Source organism: Schistocerca americana, chromosome 2 (genome assembly GCF_021461395.2).
Source record: "Schistocerca americana isolate TAMUIC-IGC-003095 chromosome 2, iqSchAmer2.1, whole genome shotgun sequence".
Classification (NCBI taxonomy): domain Eukaryota; kingdom Metazoa; phylum Arthropoda; class Insecta; order Orthoptera; family Acrididae; genus Schistocerca; species Schistocerca americana.
The window spans coordinates 351,012,222-351,025,788 of record NC_060120.1 but is presented as its reverse complement, the minus strand read 5'-3'; the positions used below and the strand labels follow the sequence as shown (position 1 = coordinate 351,025,788).

General features: G+C 43.0%; 1 protein-coding gene across 1 annotated transcript in view; it reads right to left on the bottom strand.

Moving 5' to 3' along the window:
* The window catches only part of LOC124590915 (ATP-binding cassette sub-family C member 4-like), a 386,521-nt gene extending 373,658 nt beyond the window's left edge, over window positions 1–12,863 (bottom strand). The window contains exon 1 of the mRNA XM_047131684.1: window positions 12,801–12,863. The gene's annotated coding sequence lies outside the window, so the exon portion shown is untranslated. The remainder of the gene's footprint in view (window positions 1–12,800) is intronic.
* Window positions 12,864–13,567: the final 704 nt, after the last annotated feature.

Genomic DNA, 13,567 nt, shown 5'->3' with positions numbered 1-13,567 from the left:
TTTGATCAGTTTTCAGTGGCAAATTTCACAAACATAATGTTTCGTCTACCGAAGCTGACACTACCAGCTGCTTTGTCCAAGGACATAGGTGAAGGAGGAGTCCTTATTCCCCCTAACACCTAAATGAAATTATGCACGACCTAGCTGCCGTGTCGGGAAACTGAAAAATGTTCTTGTTTTCTATCATACGACGGAAAAGGAATGCGCACTATCGATTGCCACCAAAGTCATCGATAAATTTAAAGTAACGAAATATCGATAGCACTATCGGCTATCGACCATCTCTACTTTAGCCAGTACCAACCGCTACATCGTTGGCCTTACTTGAACTGAGCTGTTGATTTCTTACTCAGTTCATTTCTTACCTGTGCTGAATTTAATGTAAGTGCTGCCGTTTATTGTTTTTGTGCTGTTATGGTTTTTAACCATGGATAAGTTTGTAACTAGAAAAAAGAGGGAAACTGATACTGATTCGTCCACTAGCGTTCTGTAAGTTACAAATATGTACGTGTCACTGTGTGTATAACAGCCTAATCACCTCTCTACAGCAGTGCCCTTTTCAAAGGAACCATCCCGGCATTTGCCTGGAGCGATTTAGGGAAATCACGGAAAACCTAAATCAGGATGGCCGGACGCGGGATTGAACCGTCGTCCTCCCGAATGCGAGTCCAGTGTGCTACAAACATCCCTGGATTCTTGACGCGAGGTGGGCCGAAGCCATCTTCCGGAAACTTTGAAAATGTTTTTCTGTGGTTTCTCATTTTCAATTAAGGCAAATGCCGGGGTTGATCCCTTACTGTAGGCGACAGCAAATTTCGTCGAATTCTTTTCTTTCCTGACGGATTCCAGTTCCAAAAATGGTTCAGATGGCTCTAAGCACTATGGAACTTTACATCTGAGGTCATCAGTTCCATAGACTAAGAACTAATTAAACCTAACTAACCTAAGGACATCACACACGTCCATGCCCGAGGCAGGATTCGAACCTGCGACCATAGCAACCACGCGGTTCCGGACTGAAGCGCCTGGATTCCAGATCCCCCAAAGATGAAGCCTCTCTAAAAGAAAAAAGCTGCATCAAAGATTAGGCGAACACCTCTTCGGGGAATCCTATCATTAAAAGTCGTACGATAAGTAAATAACAATCCAAATTCACCTCATTTAGGCTCACGTGTGTAATTTCCGGGACAATAGTGCAGAAAATGATTGTTCTCCACCGAAAGACGTGCAGATGCACACTTAAATCAAGAAATTTGAAAAAAAACGTATGGTTGAATAATGCCAGATCTTTTGCAATTTCACCACCAAACAATGTTATACCTTCTCTGTCGAACGGAATAATATCACGTCTTTTTATTCCAACAGCCCTTTCGGTAATAATCACGATGTCCGGAAAATTCGCACTCGTCCATTCCTGAGATCACTTCTTCAGCTCAAATCCAGATTCAAAGAAGAAGAGTGTAAAATGAGCGTGGTGGGTGAAGTGAGATTGAAACGTGACTGCTTCTTAGTGGTTTGACAAAATACAGCACTCCTAAGTAACGAGATTATATCTACGTTTGGTGGAAACTCAGGGATCATTGTCAAATAAAACGGTTTATCGCTCCTATCCAAATTCTGTATTTTATGGGGCGAAATTCAGAAAATACACTATTATGCACAAAAGCATTATATTATTCACTATGGGCAGAAAAAGATGATAAATACTCAGGATAAATTGTAAACTATGTCATATTAAGAATAAAAAAAACTCGAAATATGCAATATGCATGAATTTACTTCACAGAAAAACTGTGGTTGTTAGGCATTATTAGGCCATAGAATGAATAATACCAGAGTTTGATAAGTGAAACCAACACAATTATAGAAAACATGCATTCTCATGGAAACTATGACTTTAATGATAACTATACCTGAAGTGAGTTTGATTGCATGTTGCACTGTAAATACGTTAATGTTTTACATTTATTTGCTGCGTTTCACTCATGAATTTTAAGTGCTATTTCTGCAGTTCAAATGCAAGTAAAAAAGAAAATCGACAGTTTGTTCGGTGACGAAATTACAGAAGGAAATATTATTTCACAATCACAGGAGCGAAGAAACGTCCGACTTCAAGCCTTGCCACTAGCATTTCTAACTTCACCGCCAACACTAGACAAGGCAGTTGCGTAATGTCGCTAAAAAGGAACAAACTGCACACATCGAAAACATATGTCCATAAATTGTCAGTAATGGGGCTATGTTTGTAAAGGTCCATTTTGTTAGTGTGGGTTGCCTACATCAGGGGTAGGTATGCACTCAGGGGCAAACCTATCGTTCTCCTTTGATTTCAAGTACTTAACCTATTGTTCTGTTAAGTGCTTTTCCATGTCACCCCCATTTCCTTTTGTTGACAGGAAGTTAACCTATTATCCCACTGCCCCCTCCCACTCCCCCAACCCCCTCCCCCTCGCTGCTACAGGTACACTTTCAGGTCTGAGTTCTTGGAACAGGCCCCCTCTCACTCTTATCAATTTGATTGACTACTTAATTAAATTGATTAATCAATTAACTTCTCTGGTCAGAAAGTACCAAGCCTCCCCCCTGGCGGGAAGTTCAAATTCCATCAGGACAATGCAACCTCTACTAATATAAGAAAATGGTGGGAAGATAATTTAGGTCACATTGACTACTTAATTAACTTGATCAATTAATTAACCTAGTTATGACCCTCCACAATTTTCTGGTACACTTTTCGAATTTCACATGCTTTTGAATGCCATTTCTCTTCCTTGCCACACACCTCCTTAAACTTTTGTACTGCGTTTTACATAAAAATTATGCAAATTAACCTAGTGTTCTGCCCTTAACCTGCTGTTCTGCTCCATGTCACCCACTCATGCACTCCCGTAACTACTGTACTGCTAACACCACATTGATATAAAAAATTTATGCAAATTAATTAAACCGGTATTCTTCACATTTATGGGGTTGTTTTTCTTAATTAGCGCCATCCTATTGGTCAGTGAAATCGATGGAATACAGCTTAAACAAAATATTGCTAATAAAAAACACACCCTGCCACTCTACGCCCAACATCGCCCATCACCACTGCGAGCCTCTGCCGGACGCGATCCAGCACGAGCCATCGCTCTCACACTGCTGCAGGTGAAAGTTGTGTCTATTTTCGTGCATACAGATAGAATTCTTCGGGTGCTGTACTGACGTCACAGAACTCGAAAGCACGCTCACGCTGTTCCCATACGTGATGACGCATAGCTGCGGTATGGTCCAGTACTGAGAGAAATGTTCCAATGCTTCCCAGAATAGCACAGGTAGTTAGTTCAAGTGGGGATGCGGCACTATCTACGATTATCACCGGGCAGGTTGCTGATGCACATCGTTGGTGCCCACAGTAGGCGGCAGAACCACTGATAAGAAGTTTTTTTTTTTTTGGTCATCAGTCTACTGACTGGTTTGATGCGGCCCGCCACGAATTCCTTTCCTGTGCTAACCTCTTCATCTCAGAGTAGCACTTGCAACCTACGTCCTCAATTATTTGCTTCACGTATTCCAATCGCTGTCTTCCTCTACAGTTTTTGCCCTCTACAGCTCCCTCTAGTACCATGGAAGTCATTCCCTCGTGTCTTAGCAGATGTCCTATCATCCTGTCCCTTCTCCTTAACAGTGTTTTCCACATATTCCTTGCCTCTCCGATTCAGCGTAGAACCTCCTCATTCCTTACCTTATCAGTCCATCTAATTTTCAACATTCGTCTATAGCACCACATCTCAAATGCTTCGATTCTCTTCTGTTCCGGTTTTCCCACAGTCCATGTTTCACTACCATACAATGCTGTACTCCAGACGTACATCCTCAGAAATTTCTTCCTCAAATTAAGGCCGGTATTTGATATTAGTAGACTTCTCTTGACCAGAAATGCCTTTTTTGCCACAGCGAGTCTGCTTTTGATGTCCTCCTTGCTCCGTCCGTCATTGGTTATTTTACTGCCTAGGTAGCAGAATTCCTTAACTTCATTGACTTCGTGATCATCAATCCTGATGTTAAGTTTCTCGCTGTTCTCATTTCTGCTACTTCTCATTACCTTCGTCTTTCTCCGATTTACTCTCAAATCATACTGTGTACTCATTAGACTGTTCATTCCGTTCAGCAGATCATTTAATTCTTCTTCACTTTCACTCAGGATACCTTCGTCTTTCTCCGATTTACTCTCAAATCATACTGTGTACTCATTAGACTGTTCATTCCGATCAGCAGATCATTTAATTCTTCTTCACTGTCACTCAGTATAGCAATGTCATCAGCGAATCGTATCGTTGATATCCTTTCACCTTGTATTTTAATTCCACTCCTGAACCTTTCTTTTATTTCCATCATTGCTTCCTCGATGTAGAGATTGAAGAGTAGGGGCGAAAGGCTACAGCCTTGTCTTACACCCTTCTTAATACGAGCACTTCGTTCTTGATCGTCCACTCTTATTATTCCCTCTTGGTTGTTGTACATATTGTATATGACCCGTCTCTCCCTATAGCTTACCCCTACTTTCTTCAGAATCTCGAACAGCTTGCACCATTTTATATTGTCGAACGCTTTTTCCAGGTCGACAAATACTATGAAATTTTTCTTTAGCCTTGCTTCCATTATTAGCCGTAACGTCAGAATTGCCTCTCTCGTTCCTTTACTTTTCCTAAAGCCAAATTGATCGTCACCTAGCGCATTCTCAATTTTCTTTTCCATTCTTCTGTATATTATTCTTGTAAGCAGCTTCGATGCATGAGCTGTTAAGCTGATTATGCGATAATTCTCGCACTTGTCAGCTCTTGCCGTCTTCGGAATTGTGTGGATGATGCTTTTCCGAAAGTCAGATGGTATTCGCCAGACTCATATATTCTACACACCAACGTGAATAGTCGTTTTGTTGCCACTTCCCCCAATGATTTTAGAAATTCTGAGGGGATGTTATCTATCCCTTCTGCCTTATTTGACCGTAAGTCCTCCAAAGCTCTTTTAAATTCCGATTCTAATACTGGATCCCCATTCTCTTCTAAATCGACTCCTGTTTCTTCTTCTATCACATCAGACAAATCTTCACCCTCATAGAGGCTTTCAATGTATTCTTTCCACCTATCTGCTCTCTCCTCTGCATTTAACAGTGGAATTCCCGTTGCACTCTTAATGTTACCACCGTTGCTTTTAATGTCAGCAAAGGTTGTTTTGACTTTCCTGTATGCTGAGTCTGTCCTTCCGACAATCATATCTTTTTCGACGTCTTCACATTTTTCCTGCAGCCATTTCGTCTTAGCTTCCCTGCACTTCCTATTTATTTCATTCCTCAGCGACTTGTATTTCTGTATTCCTGATTTTCACGGAACATGTTTGTACTTCCTCCTTTCATCAATCGACTGAAGTATTTCTTCTGTTACCCATGGTTTCTTCGCAGCTACCTTCTTTGTACCTATGTTTTCCTTCCCAACTTCTGTGATGACCCTTTTTAGAGTTGTCCACTCCTCTTCAACTGTATTGCCTACTGCGCTATTCCTTATTGCTGTATCTATAGCGTTAGAGAACTTCAAACGTATCTCGTCATTTCTTAGTACTTCCGTATCCCACTTCTTTGCGTATTGATTCTTCCTGACTAATGTCTTGAACTTCAGCCTACTCTTCATCACTACAATATTGTGATCTGAGTCTATATCTGCTCCTGGGTACGCCTTACAATCCAGTATCTGATTTCGGAATCTCTGTCTGACCATGATGTAACCTAATTGAAATCTTCCCGTATCTCCCGGCCTTTTCCAAGTATACCTCCTCCTCTTGTGATTCTTGAACAAGGTATTCGCTATTACTAGCTGAAACATGTTACAGAACTCAATTAGTCTTTCTCCCCTTTCATTCCTTGTCCCAAGCCCATATTCTCCTGTAACCTTTTCTTCTACTCCTTCCCCTACAACTGCATTCCAGTCGCCCATGACTATTAGATTTTCGTCCCCCTTTACATACTGCATTACCCTTTCAATATCCTCATACACTTTCTCTATCTGTTCATCTTCAGCTTGCCACGTCGGCATGTATACCTGAACTATTGTTGTCGGTGTTGGTCTGCTGTCGATTCTGATTAGAACAACCCGGTCACTGAACTGTTCACAGTAATATACCCTCTGCCCTACCTTCCTACTCATAACGAATCCTACACCTGTTATACCATTTTCTGCTGCTGTTGATATTACCCGGTACTTATCTGACCAGTAATCGTTGTCTTCCTTCCACTTCACTTCACTGACCCCTACTATATCTAGATTAAGCCTTTGCATTTCCCTTTTTAGATTTTCTAGTTTCCCTACCACGTTCAAGCTTCTGACATTCCACGCCCCGACTCGTAGAACGTTATCCTTTCGTTGATTATTCAATCTTTTTCTCATGGTAACCTCCCCCTTGGCAGTCCCCTCCCGGAGATCCAAATGGGGGACTATTCCGGAATCTTTTGCCAATGGAGAGATCATCATTACTCTTCTTCAATTACAGGCCACATGTCCTGTGGATACACGTTACGTGTCTTTAATGCAGTGGTTTCCATTGCCTTCTGCATCCTCATGTCGTCGATCATTGCTGATTCTTCCGCCTTTAGGGGCAATTTCCCAGCCCTAGGACAAGTGAGTGCCCTGAACCTCTATCCACTCCTCCGCCCTCTTTGACAAGGCCGTTGGCAGAATGAGGCTGACTTCTTAAGCCGGAAGTCTTCGGCCGCCAATGCTGATTATTTATCAAAATTTAGGCAGTGACGGGGATCGAACCCGGGACCGAAGACGTTTTGATTATGAATCAAAGACGCTACCCCTAGACCACGGGTACTAGAAGTACCTAGTAGATAAAGACGGTGAAATAGACAATTTGAAAACAGAAGTTGAAACTGTAGGAATGTGGAGATAAATGATTAGATCTCTGTGAAACCTAAAGAGGAGGAGGCTAATAAAAAAGGTAAGCGACTATGGGGAGGAGTAAGCACTGAGTTTTCTTAGCGCTGTGAAAAGTATGCTTACAGGACCGAAATCTGAACTAGAAGGTAGATTCTGGTAATCGGCGTTTAAAGTCTGTATTGATAGCTGATAATCACCAATTAAGATAAAAACTGAGAGTTCTAATCTTGACGGATTAAAAACTGAATTTTTTACATTAGAAAATGAGCTAGATATTAATTACAAGGAGTTAAAAGATGAATTACACCACAAGACTTGACAATTAAGGCAGAAAATATCATCAGAACGGAGCTCGTTAAAAAAGCGGTATAAAACTGGATTTAGGCAACTGAGGTGTATTCAACAGGACACACAAGAGATAGTGGACGGATACATAGTGAATTTTAAACAAAATGTACCTGTACATTACGTAGAAGTACCTAAGCCAGTTATTGATGTAAGTAGTGGTCAAGAAATTGAAGTCATGCAATAGCAAACTGGGCAGGTGGAGATTATGAAGTACAAAAGTCAATCCACTGTTGTCGAATAAAGCTATATCAAAAATCAATTGGATTCTGATGTATGTCTACGTGTTAAACCTGTAGTTAAGAAAGATGAAGCGAAATATTATAAGTAGAGACCGGATTATATGCATCATAAAAACCTTACAATATGGAAGCGAATATGCATGAAAAATGCATTAACAGTGTCGAAATATGCAAGATCAAATAACTAAAAAACACGGTAGTGACTGCGTGCATTGTATCTCAAAGTCGAACTTATGCATATACACTCCTGGAAATGGAAAAAAGAACACATTGACACCTGTGTGTCAGACCCACCATACTTGCTCCGGACACTGCGAGAGGGCTGTACAAGCAATGATCACACACACGGCACAGCGGACACACCAGGAACCGCGGTGTTGGCCGTCGAATGGCGCTAGCTGCGCAGCATTTGTGCACCGACGCCGTCAGTGTCAGCCAGTTTGCCGTGGCATACGGAGCTCCATCGCAGTCTTTAACACTGGTAGCATGCCGCGACAGCGTGGACGTGAACCGTATGTGCAGTTGACGGACTTTGAGCGAGGGCGTATAGTGGGCATGTGGGAGGCCGGGTGGACGTACCGCCGAATTGCTCAACACGTGGGGCGTGAGGTCTCCACAGTACATCGATGTTGTCGCCAGTGGTCGGCGGAAGGTGCACGTGCCCGTCGACCTGGGACCGGACCGCAGCGACGCACGGATGCACGCCAAGACCGTAGGATCCTACGCAGTGCCGTAGGGGACCGCACCGCCACTTCCCAGCAAATTAGGGACACTGTTGCTCCTGGGGTATCGGCGAGGACCATTCGCAACCGTCTCCATGAAGCTGGGCTACGGTCCCGCACACCGTTAGGCCGTCTTCCGCTCACGCCCCAACATCGTGCAGCCCGCCTCCAGTGGTGTCGCGACAGGCGTGAATGGAGGGACGAATGGAGACGTGTCGTCTTCAGCGATGAGAGTCGCTTCTGCCTTGCTGCCAATGATGGTCGTATGCGTATTTGGCGCCGTGCAGGTGAGCGCCACAATCAGGACTGCATACGACCGAGGCACACAGGGCCAACACCCGGCATCATGGTGTGGGGAGAGATCTCCTACACTGGCCGTACACCACTGGTGATCGTCGAGGGGACACTGAATAGTGCACGGTACATCCAAACCGTCATCGAACCCATCGTTCTACCATTCCTAGACCGGCAAGGGAACTTACTGTTCCAACAGGACAATGCACGTCCGCATGTATCCCGTGCCACCCAACGTGCTCTAGAAGGTGTAAGTCAACTACCCTGGCCAGCAAGATCTCCGGATCTGTCCCCCATTGAGCATGTTTGGGACTGGATGAAGCGTCGTCTCACGCGGTCTGCACGTCCAGCACGAACGCTGGTCCAACTGAGGCGCCAGGTGGAAATGGCATGGCAAGCCGTTCCACAGGACTACATCCAGCATCTCTACGATCGTCTCCATGGGAGAATAGCAGCCTGCATTGCTGCGAAAGGTGAATATACACTGTACTAGTGCCGACATTGTGCATGCTCTGTTGCCTGTGTCTATGTGCCTGTGGTTCTGTCAGTGTGATCATGTGATGTATCTGACCCCAGGAATGTGTCAATAAAGTTTCCCCTTCCTGGGACAATGAATTCACGGTGTTCTTATTTCAATTTCCAGGAGTGTAAATTACGAGGAAGAGTGCTGGCCACACAAGAAATCGGTACAGTTAGAACCCTGAGATCATTTTCTGAATACTTTCTGGTAGAGGTTAGGAAGCGGGCCTTTCTGGGATCATTTTTTTAAAATTTTCGAATGGGGATGCATACCATGTTTCAAGAATTGTTCCTTCTTTACTACTGTTGTCGGTAACAAGCGGATGCGACGCAGCGAAACAATCGATTGTACAGGACCAACTTCGATATATATCGCACGCAGAGGGGTACGCTCAAGTACACCGTAATATTTTATTAAAAAAAAAACATACAATCGTGAATTTCTTTGAACAGCATTAACTTTTAATCAATACTATTGTATCAAAGCATCATTTACAATTTATTTTGCATTCTTCTACTATTGTCAACGTAGACGACCAAGTACTGTTCGGTAGTAAGATTGTGTCTCCGATCACTCAAAACATTTTTATAAGCAGAAAAGGACCGTTCTACCTCAACTGAGGTAACAGGGCAGTATTTGAATTAAGTGATATGTTGGCACTTACCCCGTCCCTTTAATAAAATTATCAATTTGGCACAAGGGCTCAAAGTCTGTTTATTGTTTAAAATCTTTTAAAACTCTCAGTTTTCTTGCGAATACCTCCGGCAATAAGGAGTATGTTAGAATAATTTTATTCATTAACTGAACAGATTTATTCAACGCCAAACCTTAAGTTCCAAGCTTTTTAATACTTGCAGGTGTATGGCAATAATGAGTGCTTATCACAGCAATGCGTTTTTTAATACCGGAGTCTTAAAAGCTTCCTTAGACTCGCAAACGGCCAAAGTCTCTGCACTGTCGAAGTCGTTTACTACCCCTCTAATAGCCTCGAAATGTTCATTGTAATGCCCGCATCTCGTGGTCGTGCGGTAGCGTTCTCGCTTCCCACGCCCGGGTTCCCGGGTTCGATTCTCGGCGGGGTCAGGGATTTTCTCTGCCTCGTGATGGCTGGGTGTTGTGTGCTGTCCTTAGGTTAGTTAGGTTTAAGTAGTTCTAACTTCTAGGGGACTTATGACCACAGCAGTTGAGTCCCATAGTGCTCAGAGCCATTTGAACCATTTTTGTTCATTGTAAAACAACACAGCTTCGACCCACACGCCCCAACGAGCTACCGCTGGTTCAGGAGGTAAAGGCACATATGGTAGCTTTTCTTCATAGGTCTTGATGCAAGCAGCAGCCTTTAGAAACACTTTGTTTGTGGTTGAAATCAGTTTATTTATATTCACAAACGTGGAACGTACTTCTTCAGCAAGGCGATGTACTCCATGAGCAAAGCACGTCACCTGAATCACATTGGGATAAAATATTCGGAGGACTTTTCCTGCTTTGATATCTAGGGAGCAGCATCTGAAATAAACACAAACACCCTTTCATCTGCAGAAGATTCTGGTAATATTTTTCTAATACCATCATTCACAAATCTGGCGATCGTAGAACGATTCACTCTTTCAAGTTCTTTGCAGGCCGCTAAATACTAAGATGGCTCTTCTTTTAAAGCACCAACAATTAAATTTGCAATGTAACGGCCACAAGTTTGTGTAGTTTCGTCAGCTGAAATCCAGATAATGGTGTCCTTGAGAACATTGCGTATTTCTTCCAGAACATCTACGTAAACTGTCGGTATGTAATGTTTAGGCAATGTTAATTCATCTGGTATATTTTGATTTAAGCAATATTTGTACAGGAAGCCTCTGAGGATAGGGTTTGTAAATTTGTGAAGAGGAATATTCCTTGCAATGAATGGTATATCCACGTTAAACCGACTTTTTTGGTTACCTTTGGACCTTTACCCTGCTACTGCAACTTGCTGTTGTCAGAAGTTGTTGTCGTGGTCCTTTCTTCTGCATTCCTGCGATATGAAGACTTGTCTGGACATGCTGGTCTATTTGAAGCTTTTTTTTTGCGCGAAACGTTTTTTCGCAAACTCGACAATATAAAACAATTCCGTCATGTTTAAATGTTCCAGGATGGTCAGCTAACCACGAAACGACGTTTCTTTTTTCGGGCGGCATGGCGCACAACTCTTTATATAACACCCGTCGTAAACACGTTCAACTGTGTACTAGTAAATAGAAAGCTAAACTGAAACAATGCACTTGCAACTAAAAGCTTGCGTAGTTTAACTTAATTGTTGCTGACGAGCACGGTACGACAGCGGAGGGGATTAACAGGGGCGCGGGGGCAGGAGTGTTGACTCTGTCTGCCTGTCTGTTCCCTTTCCTGCTCTGTAGTGATTTAACTAGGCAGTGGCCTGTCGGTTAGCGATTGCTCGCATTCTAGGTCGCGGTCAATCTGTGAGACATCTACACTAGATCGAGCTAGAGACCGCCCGTTTTAAAGTACTGTAAACATAGAGCGAAAAATTGCATCGTTACTAGTTTAGTTAAAATATTCAATAACCGGTGAAAAGGAACCAAATATGCAAATACATATGAAACATGCCAGTGCTTATAATCCGGTCTGTGGCAATGGCTATGGTAAAAGAGGGTGTGTGAGTTATTTTCTATGATAAGTACTGAATATGCTGAACTTTGTTGATCAAGTTAATGTAAACGACCAGTCACAATGTAAATGTTTCTGCTAATGAATGTTGCCCTCGCACATACAATCGTGTAAGTGAAGATAGTCATGCAGGCGGTAACCGGAAGATGTTTAATTGAGCAGCGGAAAGTGTTACTCACAATGTAATTGCTGCAACGAATCGCTACTGTTTCTAATTATCAATTTATTTTGCTATTATTTGAACTGCTGTTCACTTGGAAAATGCTGACGGTGGACGACAGAATTATACCGACTGCTGTGGATGCGGTCGGACGGTTAGACGGATGACGGACGCAACAATCCTCCATTGCTGAGTTTTCGGTCTGCAAAATCTGTCTGTCTCTGTCTGATAAATAAAGCTGTCGGTGTCGCATTCCTACCAACTATACAAATTGGTAAGTGGAAGGGAGGGTTAATTGTTACTCGGCATTTTTTAATTTCAAAGAAGCGCTAATTTTTCTCATCTTTTCTTGAATTATATTCGTGAAAGTCGTGAAACAGTTCATATATATATCTTGGAACCCTTTAGTGATCCCCATGGAATCCCAGGGTTGTGCTGAACGGAGTTCAATAAATGCTGTCTTAATAACACGGCCGAATAATTATAAAAGAAAAATCAGCTAGCAAACAATGGAAAATCCAGGATGGAATGCAACGATATTATGAAAAGGAAAGTTGCCACTCACCATATAGCGGGGAGGTTGAGACGCAGATAGGCACAAGAAAAAATCACGAGTTGGCATCAGTTGCCAGAGACTACCGTCATGTGTGTGTGAATTGCATTTGCGCGCACACGCGCGGGCGCGCGCGCGCGCGCGCGCGCGCGTGCGTGTGTGTGTGTGTGTGTGTGTGTGTGTGTGTGTGTGTCGTCTACTTTTGACGAAGGCCTTGCTGGCCGAAAGCCTATTTGTGAGTCTTTTCTTTGTGCCATTCTGCCACTCAGCATTTCCGCTATATTGTGAATGGCAACTTTCCTTTTCATAATATTGTTACAAAAAACAACTAGCGCTGTTCAGTTTCATCCGTGGTGCCATCCCTGCGTGGACTGTGAGAGAGTACACACCTGTGAAGTTGATAGCTGGCGAAGAAAGCGGCCGTAGGACCCCTCGTAGGAGCTCACCGAGGTTGCCCGCTTTCAGCACGACTGACTGTGTCAGCCAGCTATCAACGGAAACCCTTGTACGTGCGCCGGACACGAGGCAGTTTTGAAACAACTGACGATAGGCAATCTGTTTACGTCACACTTTCACATGGACAACAAGAAACACTGCGAGTCGCTTTTCTAATGAACCTTCACGCCAAGCTGGAGGTTTACAACCAACCTCAGTGACAAATTTCACAAATTAGGCACACTTTCCGGAATATAAATAAGAAACAAGGAAGGCCACATTCCATTACCGTGAAAAACAGCGCTTTAAACTCTTAGGTGCTTTTGTGGTGCTCTACACATGCAGTATCTTCAAGGTTCAGAGAAGGCTTCAGTATTGCTTAATGTTATGCGAAATATGAACTTCTTCAAAAGCAGTCGAGCAATGACATTAAGTAATGTCGAATTTTCATTGTTACCCCATGGAATTTTTGCGACAACGACAAAGAACCAATGTCGTATGTACAGCATAAACCAAATGCAATTTTAAAGGTGAAAAGCCGCCTCACGATGAACATGCGTCTTTATCCATTGTTGATTAGGTCGCTAAAATAACTAATCGCTTTGCTGTTCAGAAGTGATTTATTGGTGCTTCTCGGGGTATCATCGGAAATACGAAAAATAAGAACAAAGTGTTGATACAGATTCTTATGTTTGATATTTCCGCTGACGAGCAGAGCCCA